Genomic DNA, 19,451 nt, shown 5'->3' with positions numbered 1-19,451 from the left:
GGACAACATTCCTCCAGGCCTTCCTGTCCTCCACCATCTCCCGGAGTCCACCCAAACTCACATCAACTGCTTCAGTGACTCCATCCAGCCACCTCATCCTCTGCCGCCCCCTTCTTCTTTTGCCATCTATTGTTCCCAGCATCAGGCTCTTCTCCAGGGAGTCCTTCCTTCTCATTAGGTGGCCAAAGTATTTGAGTTTCATCTTCACTATCTGACCTTCTTAAGAGCAGTCAGGGTTGATCTCCTCTAGGACTGACCAGTTTGATTGCCTTGCGGTCCAAGGGACTCACAGGAGTCTCCGCCAGCACCACAATACAAAGGCCTCAATCCTTTGGCGCTCAGCCATCCTTATGGTCCAGCTTTCACAGCCATACATTGCAATTGGGAAAACCATAGCCTTGACTATACGCACTTTTGTTGGCAGGGTGATGTCTCTGCTTTTTAGTAGGCTGTCTAGATTTGCCATAGTTTTCCTCCCCAGGAGCAAGCATCTTTTAATTTCTTGGCTGCAGTCCCTGTCTGCGGTGATCTTGGAGCCCAGGAAAATCTGTCACTACCTCCATTTCTTCCCCATCTATTTGCCAGGAAGTGAGAGGCCCAGATGCCATGATCTTAGTTTTCTTAATATTGAGTTTCAAGCCAACTTTTGCGCTCTCCTCCTTCACCTGCATCAAGAGGCTATTTAGTTCCTCTTCACTTTCTACCATGAGAGTAGTATCATCTGCATATCTGAGGTTGTTGATATTTCTCCCAGCAATCTTAATTCCAACTGGTGATTCATCTAGCCTCGCCTTTCTCATGATGTGCTCTGCATATAAGTTAAATAGGCAGGGCGACAGTATACAGCCTTGCCGAACTCCTTTCTCAATTTTGAACCAATCAGTGGTTCTGTGTCCAGTTCTCACTGTTACTTCTTGACCCGCACATAGGTTTCTCAAGAGACAAATAAGATGGTCTGCTACTCCCATCTCTTTAAGAACTTGCCACAATTTGTTGTGATCCACACAAAGGCTTTAGCGTAGTCAATGAAGCAGAAGAAGATGTTTTTCTGGAACTCCCTAGCTTTCTCCATGATCCAGCGTATGTTGGCAATTTGATCTCTAGTTCCTCTCCCTCTTCGAAATCCTGCCTGTACTTCTGGTAGTTCTCGGTCCACATACTGCTGGAACCTAGCTTGTAGAAGTTTGAGCATAACTTTGCTAGCATGTGAAATGAGTACAATGGTGTGGTAGTTTGAACATTCTTTGGCATTGCCCTTCTTTGGGATCAGAATGTAAACTGACCTTTTCCAATAAGGCGGCCACTGTTGAGTTTTCCAAATTTGCTGGCATATTGAGTGTAGCACTTTTATTGCATCATCTTTTAGGATTTTGAATAGCTCAATTGGAATACTGTCGCCTCCACTAGCTTTGTTGTTGCTCAGACTTCCTAAGGCCTAGTTGACTTCACATTCCAGGATGTCTGGCTCGAGGTCAGTGACCATCCCATTGTGGTTATCAGGGACGTTAAGCTCTTTCTTGTATAGTTCTTCTGTGTAATCTTGCACCTCTTCTTAATCTCTTCTGCCTCTGTTAGGTCCCTGACATTTTGGTCCTTTATCATGCCCATCTTTGCATGAAATGTTCCCTTCATATCTCCAATTTACTTGAAGAGATCTCTGGTCCTCTCTATTCTATTGTTTTCTTCTATTTCTTTGCACTGTTCATTTAAGAAGGCATTCTTATCTCTTCTAGCTGTTCTCCGGAATTCTGCATTCAATTGTTTGTATCTTTCTCTTTCTCCCTTGCCTTTCACTTCCCTTCTTTCCTCAGCTATTTGTAAAGCTTCCTCAGTCAGCCATTCTTGCATTTCTTTTTCTTTGGGATGGTTTTAGTTGCTGCCTCTTGTACAATGTTGCGAACCTCCATCCATAGTTCTTCAGGCACTCTGTCTATCAGATCTACTTCCTTAAATCTATTTGTCACCTCTACTGTATATTCATCAGGGATATGATTTAGGTCATACCTGAGTGGCCTAGTGCTTTTCCCTACTTTCTTCAATTTGAGCCAAAATTTTGCAACGAGAAGCTCATGATATGAGCCACAGTCAGCTCCTGGTCTAGTTTTTACTGACTGCATAGAGCTTCTCCATCTTTGGCTGCAGAGCACATAGTCAATATGATTTCTGTGTTGACCGCCAGGTGATGTCCATGTGTAGAGTCGTCTCTTGGGTTGTTGGAAAAGAGTGTTTGCTATGACCATCGTATTCTCTTGACAAAATTCTACCAGCCTGTGCCCTGCTTCATTTTGTACTCCAAGGCCAAACTTGCCTGTTATTCCGGTTATCTTTTGGCTTCCTACTTTAGCATTCCAATCCTCCATGATGATAAGGACATCATTTTTTGGAGTTAATTCTAGAAGGTGCTGTAGGCCTTCATAGAACTGGTCAACTTCAGCCTCTTCAGCACCAGTGGTTGGGGCATAGACTTGGACTACTGTGATGATGAATGGTTTGCCTTGGATTCGAACTGAGATCATTCTGTCATTTTGGAGATTATATCCCAGTACTGCTTTTCCTACTCTTTTATTGACTATGAAGGCTACTCCATTTCTTCTGAGGGATTCTTGCTCGCAGTAGTATACCTGATGATCATCTGAATTAAATTCACCCATTCCTGTCCATTTTAGTTCACTGATTCCTAAGATGTCGATGTTCAGTCTTGTCATCTCTTGTTTGACCACATCCAGCTTGCCTTGATTCATGGATCTTACATTCCAGTTTCTTATGGAGTATAGATCTTTACAGCATCGGACTTTCCTTTCACCACCAGATACATCAGCAACTGAGTGTCCTTTTGGCTTTGACCCAGTTGCTTCATTCTTTCTGGCGCTACTAGTACTAGCCCTCTGCTCTCCCCCAGTAGCATATTGGACACCTTCCAACCCGAGGGGCTCATCTTCCGGCGTCATATCTTTTTGCCTTTTGGTACTGTCCATGGGGTTTTCATGGCAAAGATACTGGAGTGGGTTGCCATTTCCTTCTCCAGCGGATCACGTTTTGTCAGAGCTCTCTGCTATGACCTGTCCATCTTGGGTGACTCTGCATGGCATAGCTCATAGCTTCATTGAGCTACGCAAGCCCCTTCACCATGGCAAGGCAGTGATCCATGAAGGAGGTGATGGAGCTAGGTTTGCATTTAGATGGGAACTGAACAAATCCTATCTACTTTGTATTTCCCTTACTAATATGCATGCTGAAACACAAATTATTTTTCAGTATTTTGTGATGTTGCTCTTGGATCAAAAATGTGTACACAAATGCATATATTAGGAGAAATTGTGCTCCAAAAGCATATTTTAATTATTTAAAGGTCTGAAATATATTACATGAGGATAAAAATGCACAAAATGTGCACAGATTTTCATATGAACTTGAAAGAAAATAATACAAGGTTTGCAAACTGATTCAAAAATTGAATTAAGTTAAAAAGAGAAACTGAGAGAACAAAAATCAACATTTCTGCTGATACTGACATCCCCATAAGCTAGAATATCAGAAAGAATATGCTCTTTCATGTTCAAGCACAAGAAGTTCATGGAGAGACAACAAATCTACAAGCATCTATCACCAAAAGGGACAAAGAAGGTTGAGGTGGGCTACATCCTCCCTCCCATGTCCTACAGTTACACTAACCACAATGGAGAATTACTTTGTCTACTTGCTTCAAACTACTCACAAGAGGTTATTGTTAGACCAGCGGCCAAATCCTCCTTTGGGGAACAACAGCAGAAGCTCTAGCATGGAGAAATAAATATATTGTCTCTCTTGACTTTGGCAGTGGAATCCTGGAAATGGAATGGAGGTGTGGAGAAGGGGAAAAGGAAATATCTTAAATATTTAGCTTAAACTAGTGTTCAACTAATGTTGATTTTATATATAGTTTCCAGATGAATTCAGTTCTGGTTCCAGGCAGTTTTCATAAATGACCTACCATGCAAATACTACTTGAGAATGCTGGATCATACTAGATAGGGAAGATGAAAGAAAAGATGTCATGTGATTTTTTATAAACTCATGAACTATGAAAAATAGCATATGAGACAAAGCTAACATCCTCTTGGCATTACTGGCCATTTCAGTACCATCACACTGAGGAAGGGTGTGTGTGTGTGTGTGTGTTTGACTGCATGATGTGTCTATCATAGTTTGAAAATGTCACAGCCATTTAGGTTAAAAGTAGTCAAAATGATCTCTCCTTGGGACCTTGCCATGCTGCTACCTGGCATGCTGAACCAACTTGACCTGTGCTATCTTTTAGTGAAGTTTTATCTAACCAAGTTTTGTAACATTCTGGTGAAGAAACTTTTTCAGCAAAGCAGCAGTGAAATCTTAAAATAATTCTTTGTACAGGTCCCTTGCTGCCTGATACAAAAGAACTCAGAGGGCTAGCAGATAATATAGCAATCCAAAAAATTCAGTAGCTTTTCAAAAGTAGAAGGAAGGATGGAAGGAAGCAGAGAGAGAGAGAGAGAGAGAGAGGGAGGGAGGGAGGAAAGAGATGGTTGGCTGGCTGGCACCATAAAGTCCTGTCTCTGAAGGTGATCATCCATCACAATGTGGAGATAGTTGCTGTTCCTTGAAAACAGGCAACTTGAGCACACAAATAGTTGATGTTTTAGATGCTAGCATCCTAGTTCTCAGTTGACTTTATCCACTACTTAGACTTCAGTTCAACGTCATGCATCTGAATGAAGAAAAAAATTACATATTTAAGCTCTATAAGGACCAGAATATTGTTTACTAGGTTTACACAAACCAATATGGGGATTCACGAAAGCAGTTTAAAGCAAAAATGGATATCTAGATGTATTTGAATTTTGAATAACAGGGATTTTAATGTATAATCCCTTAGAGTCATGAGATTATTGTCTAGATCTGTGATTGAATAGCCTTTCAGGCACTGATGATATAGTTGCCTTGCATCCTATGTACTTTCTTCTTCATGAAACAAGCTCCTGAAAGCATTTTCCCCCATCAGAGATTCTTTGAAGAAGAAAACCTACAAATTATCACACCTTTATTTTAATGCAATAAACATTTCCAATTCTTTTGCTGTTTGAGGGAGGACAGTAACCATGATAATTTGGCTGGTGCAAAAATTTGCTTAATGCAATTCAGCCTTAATTAGCTGAATCATTATTTTAAAGTGTTGGTGAATTGTCTTATAATCACTACATAATAGTACTTGTAAACGAGACAATGGAAGGAAGTGACACGTCTTCTCAATGTGCTGAGCATTTACAAGCTATAACTAATAACCCAATATAATATGATGCTACTCCAAAAATGTCTAATGCAAACCATCACTTACCAAAGCATTATTTATCACAGTATGCATGGTAAACTGGTTATCTGTATCTTGCTGGATAGAATAGAATAGAATGGTAGAATATTGCCATTCTGTAGCTTCTAACCTTTCTAATCAAATACTCAAGTACAATACTCATTACCAAATGGCAGGATGATACAAACAACAAAACTGTAATACAAATTACCACTAGCTAAATAATTGCCTGCATATGAATTTTTACCATAGCCACGGCCAAAGGCACCAGTTGTGCAGCTTCAGATAGCCTAAGGACAAAGGTGGCTTTGTCCTCTTGCCTTCCCTCACTTAGGCTGTACGCAGGAAGCGGAGCTCTCTAGAAAGCCCTTGGCAGGATGCTACTCTAGCTTTAAAAACAGGCTTGAAAGCTATAAATTCTCTCCAATCTCTCCCTGCCTCTCACAGGACTCCTACTCTCATATGTCTAAGATGAACTTCCCTGTTCCCCTGGGAACTGATCCATCAATTGTGGTCCATCTGCTCTGACCGGGCAGAAGTAATGTGATGGCTTCACATTGTCCACTGAGTGACATCTCTACTTCTGCCTGCCATTCCATTGTGACTCTGCTGCTTTTTCAATCACTCCCAACCACCTTGCTGTCTCCTGTAATTGCTGGAGTTAAACAGAGGCACGTTCTACACAATTGCTATCAACTCATGCTGTATAAGGTTGGGTGTAGAAGTCCCAAAGACTGGAAATAATAGCAACACTCAGCACAGCTATGCCGTCACTGCCCACCTTCTCCCAAGTGTCATGCCCATCTTACACTTGCTTCTTTCACTGGATTGGATGGTCCAAAAATGATGTTCTCCATTCATAAACCTCTCATGTTTTCCATGTTTTCTTACCAGCAAAACACTGTTAAGAAGAGGACAGAAGAGCTGTGCAATGTCTTCTGACAGGTAGTGCTAGTAGCTTTTGTCCAGTAGCAGAGCAAGAGGTCCTGTTCCATCTTCTTAGGGAAAACATTATGGGACACAACTCTATGCCACCCAACATCTTTTTGCAAGAAGAGTAAGTCTCCACAGTTCCAAAGATGGTGGGAGACCCCCTTCTCCTGACACATGTGCCACAAGACACAGGACAGAAATTACTAGGCACTTTTCAGAAGTATCTCTTGAACCCAGTAAACTTTTCTGGGTCCAAACCTATTCCAGAGAGAGGTGATTCTGAGAAATGGCATGTGTTGTGGTTTATTTGCATCAACCAAAATTTGTTTTTTACTATAACTTCATGGATTTGGCTATACCACACATCAGCTAATCAGAAATTTAATCAAATGTGCCTCACTTAGCAATGATTTTCTCCAACTCACTTCACCAGTACAAAAGAGATCAGATTTTAATTGTGTTAGCATAACAGGGAATGAATGCTGTGCAACCAGTTACACTAGCAAGCAAACATAACTTGCATGCCTTATTTCTTCTGGATATTTTCAAAGACTTTCAACAAACAATTTAAAGTTTCTCTCTCTCACACACACACACCTCCCTCACTGTCTTTTATCACATGCTCCTCGTTGGATTCTTCCTTTGTTTTCATTTTAGCGGTGTCTTTGAATTCCTGTATTACATTTTAAAATGATATTATCTCTTAAAATAATTGTGGTATGCTATAAAATAAAGACAAGTAATCTGATATGATATGATATAATATAGTGGACTGCTTTGGATATTGTTCACATAATTTATGAACTAACTATCTGGGAAACACCCACAATATAAACCAAATAACTATCACTTCAAAAAATTGGCATTCTGGGTTCTCCACTCTATGAGTAGCAAGACTGCACAGCATCTATTTATCAAAATGAGTTTTGCTTATTTCTTTACTTCTACAGGTTCATGATTGGGGTGTATATATAAGCAGGTAATTATCTCCCAAATTAACATTAGCACTGTAGTAGAGATGTAAATATAATCATTTTTAAATCATTTAAATTATTTATTCTGATTTGCATGCTACTTGAATAATATATTTTTAAAAGCTTATCCCAGAGGAAGGAATACATTTAAAGATTCTCTTCTTCTTTAATTGTTATAGGTATTGCCTCTATAGTTCTGGAAAGGGTTCAACAAAATACACCTTTCAGAGTTTCTACAGACAATGGCAACTGTGGATGCAAGAGAGAGAGAGAGAGAGAGAGAGAGAGAGAGAGAGAGAGAGAGAGAGAAAGCAGCTATTGTTAAATTAAGGGTACAATTTTATATATACTTACTTGGGAGAAAGCCCAACTGAACTCAATGGGCCTTCAGTCTGTGTAGACATGTAGACTACTGTGAATCACATTTTATTGTCTCCAAGTATTACACTGTACATTTGTTGATACCTCCTTCCTGTTTCTCAGTTGCTTCTCAGTGGCAATGTTTAGATTTCCTTTTCTGTAACTACATACCACTGGAGTATATTAGAGCAGAACCTTATTGTGTGTATTTACTGAGTTGTATCCAATGCCGTCCTTTTTACAGTGGAACCAGTGAAATGAACAGGAATCAAGTTAGACTAACATTTGATAAGATCTATTGCTCTTGTTCTCACAACTACTCTGTGAAGTACATTAAATTTACACAGATTATCCAATGAGGGTCATGGGTGAGCATGGATAAGACTGGAACTCTCCCATATCCAAACTAGCAGAAATACATGCAACACAACCCTCAGTATGTTTCATCAGAGGTCAGCGCACAACTGGACTTAAGTGTGAATATAACTGTAGCTGTAAGAGCCACAGCAGCTTCATGCTTCTTGTGCCAGTGAGAAACTCTGAAGGAGAAATGCTTTCTCAAACACTCAGGTACATGGGCTGGAGAGGCATGAAATGTGTCCAGTGCATTTGGGAGATATTCATTTTTCACCACAGTAAAGTTAGTGGGAGTCAAGAGGACACCAGTGTACCTGCTGCTGAATAATTGTGAAGCAGATTGTCCTCATACAGGCCCATTAATACAAGTTACATTTTCTTTTGTATTTTGGAAGGTCTCCCAAATTCCTGCTTCATGGTTTCAACTTCCTGCTAGCTTTTCCCTTTAACTTTCCCTTACTTGTATGAAGTTTCACAAGTTAATCTTCTTTTCTTCTTTTAGGCATAATCCCAAACCCTCTGAAAACAATGGAAAGACTGCCATTAACTCCAAAGAGATTTAGCGTAAAGCCTTCACTAAGATTGTCCTAATCTGTCTGGCTCCTTTTGTGTTCTTTTGCCCCCACTGATATTTGCTATTTTCCCCTGCACTTGCTTTCTATAGATTCAAAGTGAAATATTGTTATGTCATCTCTTTGACATATTAGATAGTAATGTGTTTTGATACACATATAATGCTACACATTATATAGATGACTCAGAAGAGCTAGAGCTACCTTTTCTCATATTAGAACTGCAAGATAGATTGGGGCACTTCTAACATAGTAAAATAACACAGCCAGATTTTTGCCTTTAATTCTGCAGCTATATTTTTTGACAATTTCTTATTCTGCTTCCCTATTTGGGGTTTTGTATACTATATGTTGGCATTATGATTAGGACCGCTATTTTTTTAACTGAAGGAAAAGCTTAGTTTCTGAATGACTTGTTAATTTGCTAAGTGAATGGAGCAGTTTACTTTTATGCAGCTCCAAAATGTTAGGTGGACACTGCACTTGGTGTCATGCTGGCATGATATAGTCATACCCATCCTCCCACACCCATTAAGAACTGAATGTAGGCATTCAGCACTGGAAAGCAATTGTTATAACCTCAAAGCCACAGGCAGAAGAGAAACCCAGTCCTTTCAGTGCCCCATTCCGTCTTTCCAGCCCTGCATGGAGCCATCCATGTGCTGAAGTGATCCTAAGTGCAGCCTTAGGTTACATGGCCCTGATTTGGCCTCAGGTTTAGACTGGTCACTTGGGAATCACCAAAAGAAAGGATGTATCTCAGGGAATAAAGCCAAAGGAGGATATTAATTTGTATAATGTTGGCAGATGCTAATTTACCTGAACAGTTGCATTTAAAAAAAATTAATTAGAAATGCAAAACCATAATGTCCAAGAGGGTGACCTGTAGGCCTTGCTCAGTCTGCTGCCAGGTGCTTAGGCTATTTCAAAAACCAGTTTTCCTTCTGATGGGCTTTTTTATCTTTAAATTGGATTTGGACTGGACAGTTCTTCAAACAGAGGATACTTTCAAAGTAGCAGACAGTTCTTTGGCAGCCCTTTGAACAGAGGGAAATCCTTGGATCAGGGCAGTGGGGAGAACTCCAGGGCATAGTCTTGCAGGGCCAAGGACCAGAAAGAGACACTGGGCTGTGACAGCAAATCAGACTGACTTCTTATAACTCTGGTAACTCTTTACCCTTGGTATAATTTTGCCAATAACTTATCTAGACAAATCTACTTGTATGAGTACACACGTGTGTACACATGCACACATGATGTTTAGACATGATAGCCCACAATCAGTCCGCAGGTATCTGTTGTTACTTGAGGATACTACATTATCCACAGTTCTTCCAACTTCCAATGTATGCAGTCTCACTGCTGAATTTATTGCACAAGCAGTAACTGCCTAAAGGGATGGAAGGAAACCAGAAAGATAATTGAATGGCTGCAAGAACTCCCTCTTGCTGGTGCTGCAGAGGACTGGGTTACTGATAGGATGGAGAGCCCCAGAACCTGCACTGCAATCAGAACCTATAGCCCTGATTTACAATGCCCATGGTTCGTCATATAGTTGGTTGGCTCAACCCAAGCTAATCATACTTTTGAATTGTATGCTGTTTCTTCCTAGCTCAATCACAATGTACATGTTTTGCTCTCACAGAAAGCAATGAATAGCTGAGCAGTTTTGAATAGCTGGCATCCACAATTAAAGCCATTAGTGATCTGGCAAGCATTATGTGAATGGATTGGAATCTGACTTCTGCACATGGATCTCCTTCCCTGGATTTAAGTGGATGTTTGAGAAAGCATGGAGCCAAAAGGTAGGAACTCCAGGTTTAGTCTAGCCTATTAACATATAATTAGATTCACATTACTTTTATTATGTTCCTGCATCAAGTAGCATGTGTGGAATGCAAATTATAAAAGCTCGGATAAATGATATATTACTATAACAATTGGAGAGCCAATGCTGCGTGTATTTGAGGGAAAGTCTTCAGCTTTTTACACCAAAACATCACGACTAGTTAGACAGTGGAGAGTCTAGAACAACATACCCTCTCCCTCTCCTTCAACTATGGCTCCCGTTGAGCCTCTTTGTTTTTAACCAGGAGAAAGTAGAAAAAGGCTGCTGCTGCTATTTTCTGCACTGCACAAATCAATGGTTGTTGTTTGTTGCTGTAGCCGCAACAGCTATGGGGGCTTAGTGCGATGGAATTCATCTTGTTTTAAAGCCTCCTTAGTAGTTTGCAACCACATTTTGGTGGCAAATTACACTTTTTAATACTTCCACTGCTTTTCAGTGGTGCTGTGGTAGAAACACAGCCCATGGTGATTCCAGGAATGGGGAGATTGGCCTCCAGACTGCCTGGACTTGCCCATTCCTGTTCTAGGCCCTTCTGGGTTGCTGGAAGAAATCTCCATCAAAGCAGGGGCAAAACCTCAGGTCCAGATGGCAAATCTGACCCAGCTGGGATTCTAGTCTAGCACTCCAGGGTTTCCAGGATAGCTGAATTTTTGGGCTTCATTCCCATTTTTCTCTGGGTTATTTGGTGGCATGTGTACATTTCCCCCCATTCTAAAAGGTTAAAATACCCCTCCTAAAGGCTAGTTGCCAGGAAGAAGAGCTCTATGTACTGGCATTTTGACTCCTCTCATACCTGGAGCCACTCTCCACACACCTCCCCTGAGGTAGGAATTTGCTGTCAGGCTAAAAATGTTTTAACACAGGTGCCTTAACACTACTCTATGTGACCTGGTGCAAGACACTTTGCTGTCTGTGGCAAAAAATAAGATGGTGCCCCAACTCATTCCATGTAGAAAAGCTGGCAGGCAGTAGAGCCCTTTTTCAAGATGCGACAGTGTCCTCCACCATACCTGAAGACTGGCTTAAGAGGTTCAAGGCAGGTCATACAGCACATTGCTCTTCCGGTAACTTGCTGGTGCCTCCCAGCATTTATTATCTGAGACAGTTGTCCACTCAGCCTACTGGTAGGGCTACATATGGGTGCTAAGGAAATAGCAATCACATCTCACCTCCACCAGAATATCCTGCTGCTCTTCAGAATCAGAAACAGGTCACCAGGATTTGGTTTTCCCTGGGCTTCTGGCATTCCCCCAGTCTCCCAATTTCTCCTGCTTTTTTGTCACTTTTTTCTATTCACCTGACAATGCTTTGTTGCTCTGCCCTGTCTTGCTGAGACCACACTGTCTCTGCCATCATTTTCAGCAAGGCTTCATATTGCGAATAGGCAGTGCACTGCACAAACTCTAATGATGTGCTTACTGAATAAAGCACAAAAGCAATATATGTTTAAATATGCTTCCAAATGCCACATTCTGGCTCCCAAAACAAACCAGTGATTATTAAGGTCAATATGCATTTTCCTTATGGCCATACTATACTTGGAAGTGGTTCAACTACATGTATTGCTTGGACCATTAAAAAGCATTAGAGGTGGGGTGGCAGAGGAAAAACTAGGTTAAAAGGTATACAGGTAATTCAGTTAAATCATTGAAGTGTACAGAGATAGGACACAAGTGGTTAAAAATAGATTGTAGATTAAGTATTAATATAAAGCAGAACGTAAACATACAGTACAAAATGTGTGCATTCATGTTTCATTATACATAAAAGCTGAAAGTATGTATTGAGAGCCTTGACCATTTTTATAAAATATTCTAGCAGATTACAAAATATTGTACTTGCTCAGCCTCAGACAACTTCATCGATGTAGGAGTAACTCAAGCCAACGTTTGCCTTTTACTGTGCCTCTCAAATTACAAAAAACAACAACGAAGTCCTACAGTAAAACTATCCAGGGCTTATGGTTTGAGGCTCATTTAAGAGTCAGCCCTGGAAAATAATATGATTGCCTTCACATATGGACAGAGTACCCTGCTGTCATTACAGCAGCAATAATCAGCCCACACATCTGAGGGTATTATTTATTTATTTAAAACATTTTTATGCCACCCCCATTGCAACGAAGCCTCGGGGCAGCTCACAACAGAAACAAAATACATAAATAATAACAATATAGCAATAAAAATTATTTAAAAACCCCCGGTGCATCTCGGCTAAAAATTTAAAATCCTATAACTACAAATAATTTAACAATTAGAGTAAGTTTTAAATAAAAAGATCTTAGCCTGACGCTGAAAAACAAATAACAACAGCGCCAGGCAGACCTCTCTGGGGATCACACTCCATAGATGGGGCGCCACCGCAGAGAAAGCCCTCCTCCGGGTACTCACCCTCCTAATATCATTCACAGAGGAAGGCTTCCAGGTCACAGAGTGCAGGACATCTAGTGACTCACAGCACTTCTCCTGTGAGAAATTAATCAGTAACAAAAGTTGAAGAAATTACATTTAGAACTCTAATGTACTATGTGAGAGATTTTGATCAAGCAAGAGTGGAATAGGAAATGCCCTGCTGCTTGAACTGAAACCAATTCAAACCTTCATCTGCTTGTGTTCGTTTCTCAAAGGAAGCACATGACCATTAAATAACACTGTACAGTAGACTGATTTGGCACGGCACCATTACTCCTGCTGCCCTCAATATAAGCTCACTCAAGCTGTGGGGTGGAGGAGAAATGTGACACTTGCTGAACTTCAGTGTAATCTTGTTTTGCAATGCATTATCCATAGCACATTTATCTCTATCTATCTTTGGGAACAAAGATGACATCTGCCACCGAGTGGCTTACATTTGTCTGACTGCTGCTTTCAATGTCATGTAGCTGACACAAGTTAACCTCTCTTATAAAATTTAATGGAAGGGAAGAGCATTTCTTATCTGAAATGCCCTTACCACTACTCTTGACCTACTTGGAAATAGTGGCATGATGCTCCGAGCATTCATTTCTTAATACACAGCCATAACATATAATCACAAAATGAGCAGTTTTTTTAAAATGCCACTTTAGTTATGCATCTTTAAACTTGTACCAGGGAATGCACCCTCTATTTCCCGTGCAAGCAGGGCATGTGTGTTGTGAGGAAGCGTAATCCATGTTTTGCACATACAATGGGGCCATCCAACAGAGACTATAGAAGACCAGCCATGATTGTGCTTATCATACAGCTCCCGGCATCTGCCAGCCAGGAGGGGAGAACTAACCAAAGGAACGCCTATTTCCATATCCAGCGTGCCTGTGTTTTGCTATCTGCTGGTGCTCTTTGCAGGTCCACCAACCACTAGTGCCATAAGTGTTTTGAAGGGTAATGCCCTTCCAGTGGTCCATGCACCCACAACTTGATAGCTACGCCATTTGCACTTCCCCACCAGAGGGGTTTGTGATGGGCTGCTGTTCCTGAGCACACTTGGGGAGGAACCAGGACAAAGAGCTAGCATTGAGCAGCCCTCATTTTAGTTTCTCCTGGCTTCTTCCCAAGGCATGTTCAGATACAACAGGCAATCAAAACCCTCCAGAGAAGCCAATGGCAGAAATAGTATAGTGTACTTACAGAACTCTTATTCTCCAAGGCCTTTTAGGTTTCATTCTTCTATTTTAATCAGTTTAAGTTGAGTTAGGTTTTTGTTGAAATGTTTATATAAAGCATTTCAGGGGACACAGGAATACCCTAAATAAGTAAACACAATCATGTCATACATCCATGGCTTATCTCCTAAGCATGATTAGCAAGCAATGTGAGTCCCTGTATTTCAGTGACACAAAATACAACATTCCTGGCACATTCTCGAGGTAGTATAATGCAGATCTGTCAAAAACACCCCTGAGATCTAGCCACTCTGATTTTATAGTGTTAGTCTATAATCCAGTGTGGTGGATCTTTTTTCTTCTCCTTCATCTTCACCACCACCACTTTAATTTCTATTCTGATTTTCCATATAAATATGGACAAAGTTGTACACAATGTATATCAGTCCATCATTACAATCAACATCCTGTACCAATTTTTTTCAGCAGGTGTTTTCTGCATTGTTGCATCGCATTTCAAAAGTGAACATTCTAACATTTCATACTTGCTGTAAAATATATATCTATGCTTACAACACATTTGTCTATTGATATTGCTTTTAAAGTATTGACAATGCATAAGAAGTCAGATATGATTAAAACTATTCTAGTCTAATGAATATTATTTCTTCCAATTATAATATTGATTCCATATATTAATAATATAATCGGCAGTCAGTCCCTTGAAAGTGCCAATGAATAACAAGTGAATTTCTTACAACTGTAGATTATCTTTTACATGCCCTGCCGCCCTGTCTCTTTTCAGGTGTCTGTAAAGTCTGAGGTGAGGCTGAAGTTCAGTTTGTTTCCTTGTGCTCTGGATGTTCCTGCTGTCTCTGATGTCACAGTGCTGAGGCCAAAAAAACCAGAGAGGCATGGCTGGCAGCCCCTCCCATGTAAACCTGGAACAGCAAGGTGAGGTGCTCCCACCTGACTGATGCTTAGCTATAAAGTCTTCCTGACAACAGGTTCCACACAGGCACGTAGCCCATATGTCTGATGCACAGAGACCATGAAGAAGAATGGAGGGTTACAAGCGGAAGATGTAACCATCAAAGTTAACCTCCATCCTCAGGACAATGCTATGAATGAGGCAGGCGGGCAACTGCACATTAAACATCTGGAAGCATTCCAGATGCTGTACTGTCCTTGCTGTTCAGTTAAGACCCTATTCATTTATTTGTTTAGAGATGCATAACTCATTTCTTGACTGGTATCCCTAAGCAAGTTAATTTATTCTTGAATGCACTCATACCTGAATACTGCATTGGAAAAATCACATTTCTAATGAGTTCCTGCATCACTGTCAGAAAGAATGAACCCTGGGGATAGCTTTTCCTGAATCTGTGTATGTTTTCTGCAATCCAATAATACACAGTAGACTTCATATATTGTCAAACATAAGGATCCCATACTTTCTGAATTCAGTTGCTCCTTGTTCTCCAAAGCACACAAACGTAATTCTGGCTTTAGTATTTAGTGTTTGTTTTACTTAGAGCAGACACACGTGAAATAAATGGAATGACCATTGAATAATATTCACACTATTCCAGACAGTGGAATAAATGATTACCTGGAGGTTCTGTATTTTGCTTTCCATGTGGTTATACCAAATAAAGTAGGTATTTGGGGAGCTGCATAGAAAATAGTTATCCATTTTTGCAAAGACATATGATACTTAATAAGAACAGTGGAAGTGCTCCACAGGTTTAGATCAAAGGTTCATTTTGTAGATCAACGTCTTGTTTCCTCCAGTAGCCAACTAGATGCTGCTTGTCTGGAAAGTTAGTAGAAAAGAAGAACATAAACATGAAGGCCTTCTTCTGCTGTTTGTTTTCATCTCCCGATACTGAGGAATACTAACTTGGAATATGTAAGGTCCATTAACTTACCATGACAAACATCAGTTATTTGTGCTATCCTCCATGACTTTGCCCAATTCTCTTTAAAAGTCGCTTGCAACCTTATACTTGTCAGCTCAGAGGTAAGATCTAACAAATGCTAAGGGGTGCAATTCTCAGGAAAGTGGGTATAGAACGGCAGCCTTGATAGAGTGGTGATCTGGAGGGACTGTGGTGAGCTACTTTTACACTGCGTGAAGAAATGCTATCTCTTGCTTCTCCTGAACATACTTTTTCTCTGCTATGCCTAAACCTCTATCATGACCTCAAGCTTTGTGAAAGGCTTTGAACCTTCCGTTCTTTTCTTGCATTTTGCTTGCCAACCTCCCTCTTTCCTGACCCCTTCTAAGGGTTTGCAGGGAGGAGATGGGTTAAAGCAGAATCTCTAAGTAAAGCTTGAAAAAACATTTTAGAGAACAGGTTTTTGTACAAGTAGATCACCTGCATATGTATGTGCTTTCCTACCAACTTAAAAAAGGAACATAAGAAGAGGCATGTTGAATAAGACCAAAGGCCTACGTGATACAGCATTCAGTTTGCAGTGGGCAACCAGCTGCTTCTGGGCAGGAACCCCAGCACCATCCTCCCTCTCATGTTCGCAACAAATAGTACTGAGTTGTCTCTTGACTCTGGAGATAGCTGAACCTCATCTGATGGGGACCATGAAATAATGGAGTGTGTCTAAGTGTTATTTCCCCATTCCATTTTTTCACTAAGAGTCCCTCCCCACCACAAGCTGGACATACAGGCAGTAGTGGTGAGAATTTTCAGCAAGAGTGATTTTAAAAACCAGTCAAGTTCCTCTCACAGCAGTTATTTGTTCTTACAAAGAAGCAAATCTAAAACATCGGAGCTAGATGTGCATCTCATGTCACATCCAGTTTGACCCCTTATGCATACAGAAAAGCTGGTATAAGGTGCATCCATGCAAAATTAGAGTACAGATCTGCATTTCTGCACCACAGACATACCACAAAGAGTGGAATTTGAGATTATAATGCAATTTATAATTTGAAAGGAGGCACTGAGGATGTTTAGACATGAATAGAATCACATGGACCCATGCTTCACTTTGATTTGGACCCATGGTAGCTTTAAGAAACCTTGTATTTTCATTTTTTGGGTGGATTGCTTTCACTTGCTTTTTTGTGCCACACTGCTACTATAAAGTGACTTTCATGCTGCAGTTGGCATGCCCAAAGTGTGATAATAGATTCAGATGCAATCTCTGTAAAAAAATATGATCCCTGATAACACCGCAAATTTTCTTTCTTATTGGCTGCAGTTCCACCTCACAAGCAATGGGCACCTGAACCCTAAAAACAGCATAGAGCATAATGTCTTCCTTCTTGTGCCTTCAGTGCTGTCAGTTTGAATGCTGCCCTATAACCTTTAACGGCTTCAGTCTCCTTTGGCTTGCACTTGCGGAGACACGGGCAAGGAGAAGAACGAGAAAGAGAAACAAAAACCTGTTGTGCATCGCTGGATCAGGGTAGGGGAGGTCGAGAGAGGCGCGCAGCACTGGCGATCATGGCAGGAAAGGCGCGCGCGTACTGTTGGTACAGTAGAGAAGGTGCCGCCGCCGCAAAAGCGAGGACGGAAACCGCCCTCCCCGTTGACTCTGCAAGCAGCAGCGGCGTTTTCCTTCGTGATACGCGCGGCTCGGCCTTGCCCGCTGGTTGGCGTTGGCCCTGGCCGGCAGTGCCCGCCTCCCCCCTTCCTCCTCTCCTCTCCTCTCCTCGCCGCCCGTCTGCAGGCGAAAACGGAGCGGCCGAGCCAAGAGACCGGGGAGCAATTCGGGGACAATCCTTGTGGCACTCGAGCGTTCACTTCACTTTTGCGCCGCGAGGGGCGGGAAGAAAGGGGTGGAGAGGCGGGCTCTTTGCTTCCTCGGAGTCCGCCGCTGCGAGACACGCCTGGAGAGCGAGGGGGAGGGAGGGCGCTGCGCTGTGCTGCGCTGCGCTGTGCGGCGCTGCTCCTCCTCTCCTGGCTCAGTCCCTCCCTCCTCTCTCCTTCCCTTCCCTCCAACAGCTCCACAAACCAGGAACCAGCTCCAGCCCGCTCTGCCTGTGTGCGTGTGTGTGTGTGTGCGCGCGCGCGCCCGCGCGCGTGCGGGCGAGCGAGCGAGCGAGCGAGAGCTGGGAATCAAGCGAGGAGGAGGAGGAGGAGTAGTGAGGCAGCAGTAGGAGAAGAAGGAAGGTGAAGAGAAAGGACATACGCGCAGAGAAAGCAGCTCACGAGAGACAGCAGGGGAGGAAAAAACAAAGTTTACACCCTCTGAAGCTCCTCTGCCTCTCCCACCCACCTCTTCCCGTGGCGGGCGCTGCTGGCGCAGATGGGAGTTTTACCTGGAATGACATAAGTTGGGGCTTCGCTTCCGCCCCCCTCAAGCCGCCGCCGCCGCTTTCTTCTTAGAAGAAGAATACGATCTGCCGGGTCCAGCGCTCTCCCCCCCACGCCCTCCAGGAACGAGCGGCGATGTGACAGCCAGGGGCAAACCTTTTCGCCCGCGCTCTTTGCGGAGAGCTGTCACCAAGAAGGCTGATCGGAGTGGACTTTCCGTTTCCAGTTGCACGGCCCCGGCCCCCCAGAGAAAGAGGCTGGAACTGCTGTTGCTCTTTGCCGCTGCTGCCGGGGCTTGCGTGTGAGACAGTTGCAACCTCCTTCCCAGTCTCATCGCTCTCCGCTTGCAGGATTTAAGCCCAAATCCCCTCCAGATCCACCTTCTTGAGTTGCCATTCTTTCCTCAACGACCATTGTCAGTCCCTTTGAATCGAGGCTGGAGGGACTTGCCTCCTCCGGCCATTGCACGTCGTCGGGGGTGGTGGAAAAATGAAGGTGAGTACAGGAAAAATACACTTTGGTCAGAGTCGTAGCGAGAGCAGGTAAAGAGAGCTTCAGGGAGTGGAAAGGCTGGAGGTCCAGCCGTATTTAGTTTAGAGAGCGGTATGAATAAAAGGGGCATTAATGGGTGACACTAGTAACTCCGTACCTCTCTAGGGAGAAATGTGCACGGGGGAGGAAGGCACTTCCAGGTCATTGCTAGTCTTGTGCATATCCAATTTAAAACTTGCGGGGGGGGGGAGGCAGGCACCGCAAGCACTTCGGCCTTCGGGCAGCTGTTGGGTATGGGAACTGAACGAGTTCTTCGGTTCACATTGATTCTAGAAAAGCGGATCAATATCTTTCAGAGCGTTAAAAACATGAAGGACATGTGACGGCTAAAATAACTATCGATATTTTCGAGTTCTTACTCCCTTTTTAAGTAAGGAACCATCCTCCCCCCCCCCCCCGCCGAGTTTTTAAACAAGCAGGTTCGGTGTTTTGAAAGTCGCCTTTTGGAACGGTCGATGGACGCTTGCAGCCGCTCCGGCCTGAGGTGCCTGGAATTTCATTAAAGTTTATTTCTCCGGGAGTTATTTTTGTCTGGATATGAAATGGAGAGAAACGGGATTGAGAAGGGTGTGTGCGCGAACGGAGGGGAGGGGGGAAGGAGACGTCTGCTGGCGAGAGGAAGCGGGGGGAGAAAAGAGAGTATTTACCCCGCTGCTGCTAAGTGT

General features: G+C 42.5%; 1 protein-coding gene and 1 long non-coding RNA gene across 4 annotated transcripts in view; one reads left to right on the top strand and one right to left on the bottom strand.

Moving 5' to 3' along the window:
* LOC123023775 overlaps positions 1-18,305 on the bottom strand; it is a 22,390-nt gene extending 4,085 nt beyond the window's left edge. The window contains exons 1-2 of the long non-coding RNA XR_006414795.1: positions 18,240-18,305; positions 3,716-3,824 (exon numbers count right to left, since the gene is read on the bottom strand). This is a non-coding gene — a long non-coding RNA (uncharacterized LOC123023775). The remainder of the gene's footprint in view (positions 1-3,715; positions 3,825-18,239) is intronic.
* Positions 17,992-19,451, top strand: part of NR3C2 (nuclear receptor subfamily 3 group C member 2) — a 178,097-nt gene continuing 176,637 nt past the window's right edge. For 2 of the 3 annotated variants that reach the window (XM_044430784.1, XM_044430783.1), the window contains exon 1: positions 17,992-18,729. The gene's annotated coding sequence lies outside the window, so the exon portion shown is untranslated. The remainder of the gene's footprint in view (positions 18,730-19,451) is intronic. The other variant, XM_044430787.1, reaches the window with a different exon arrangement.

Source organism: Varanus komodoensis, unplaced genomic scaffold, assembly GCF_004798865.1.
Source record: "Varanus komodoensis strain SLA01 unplaced genomic scaffold, ASM479886v1 scaffold21, whole genome shotgun sequence".
Classification (NCBI taxonomy): domain Eukaryota; kingdom Metazoa; phylum Chordata; class Lepidosauria; order Squamata; family Varanidae; genus Varanus; species Varanus komodoensis.
The sequence above is the reverse complement of the archived record's forward strand: the minus strand, read 5'-3'. Positions and strand labels throughout refer to the sequence as shown.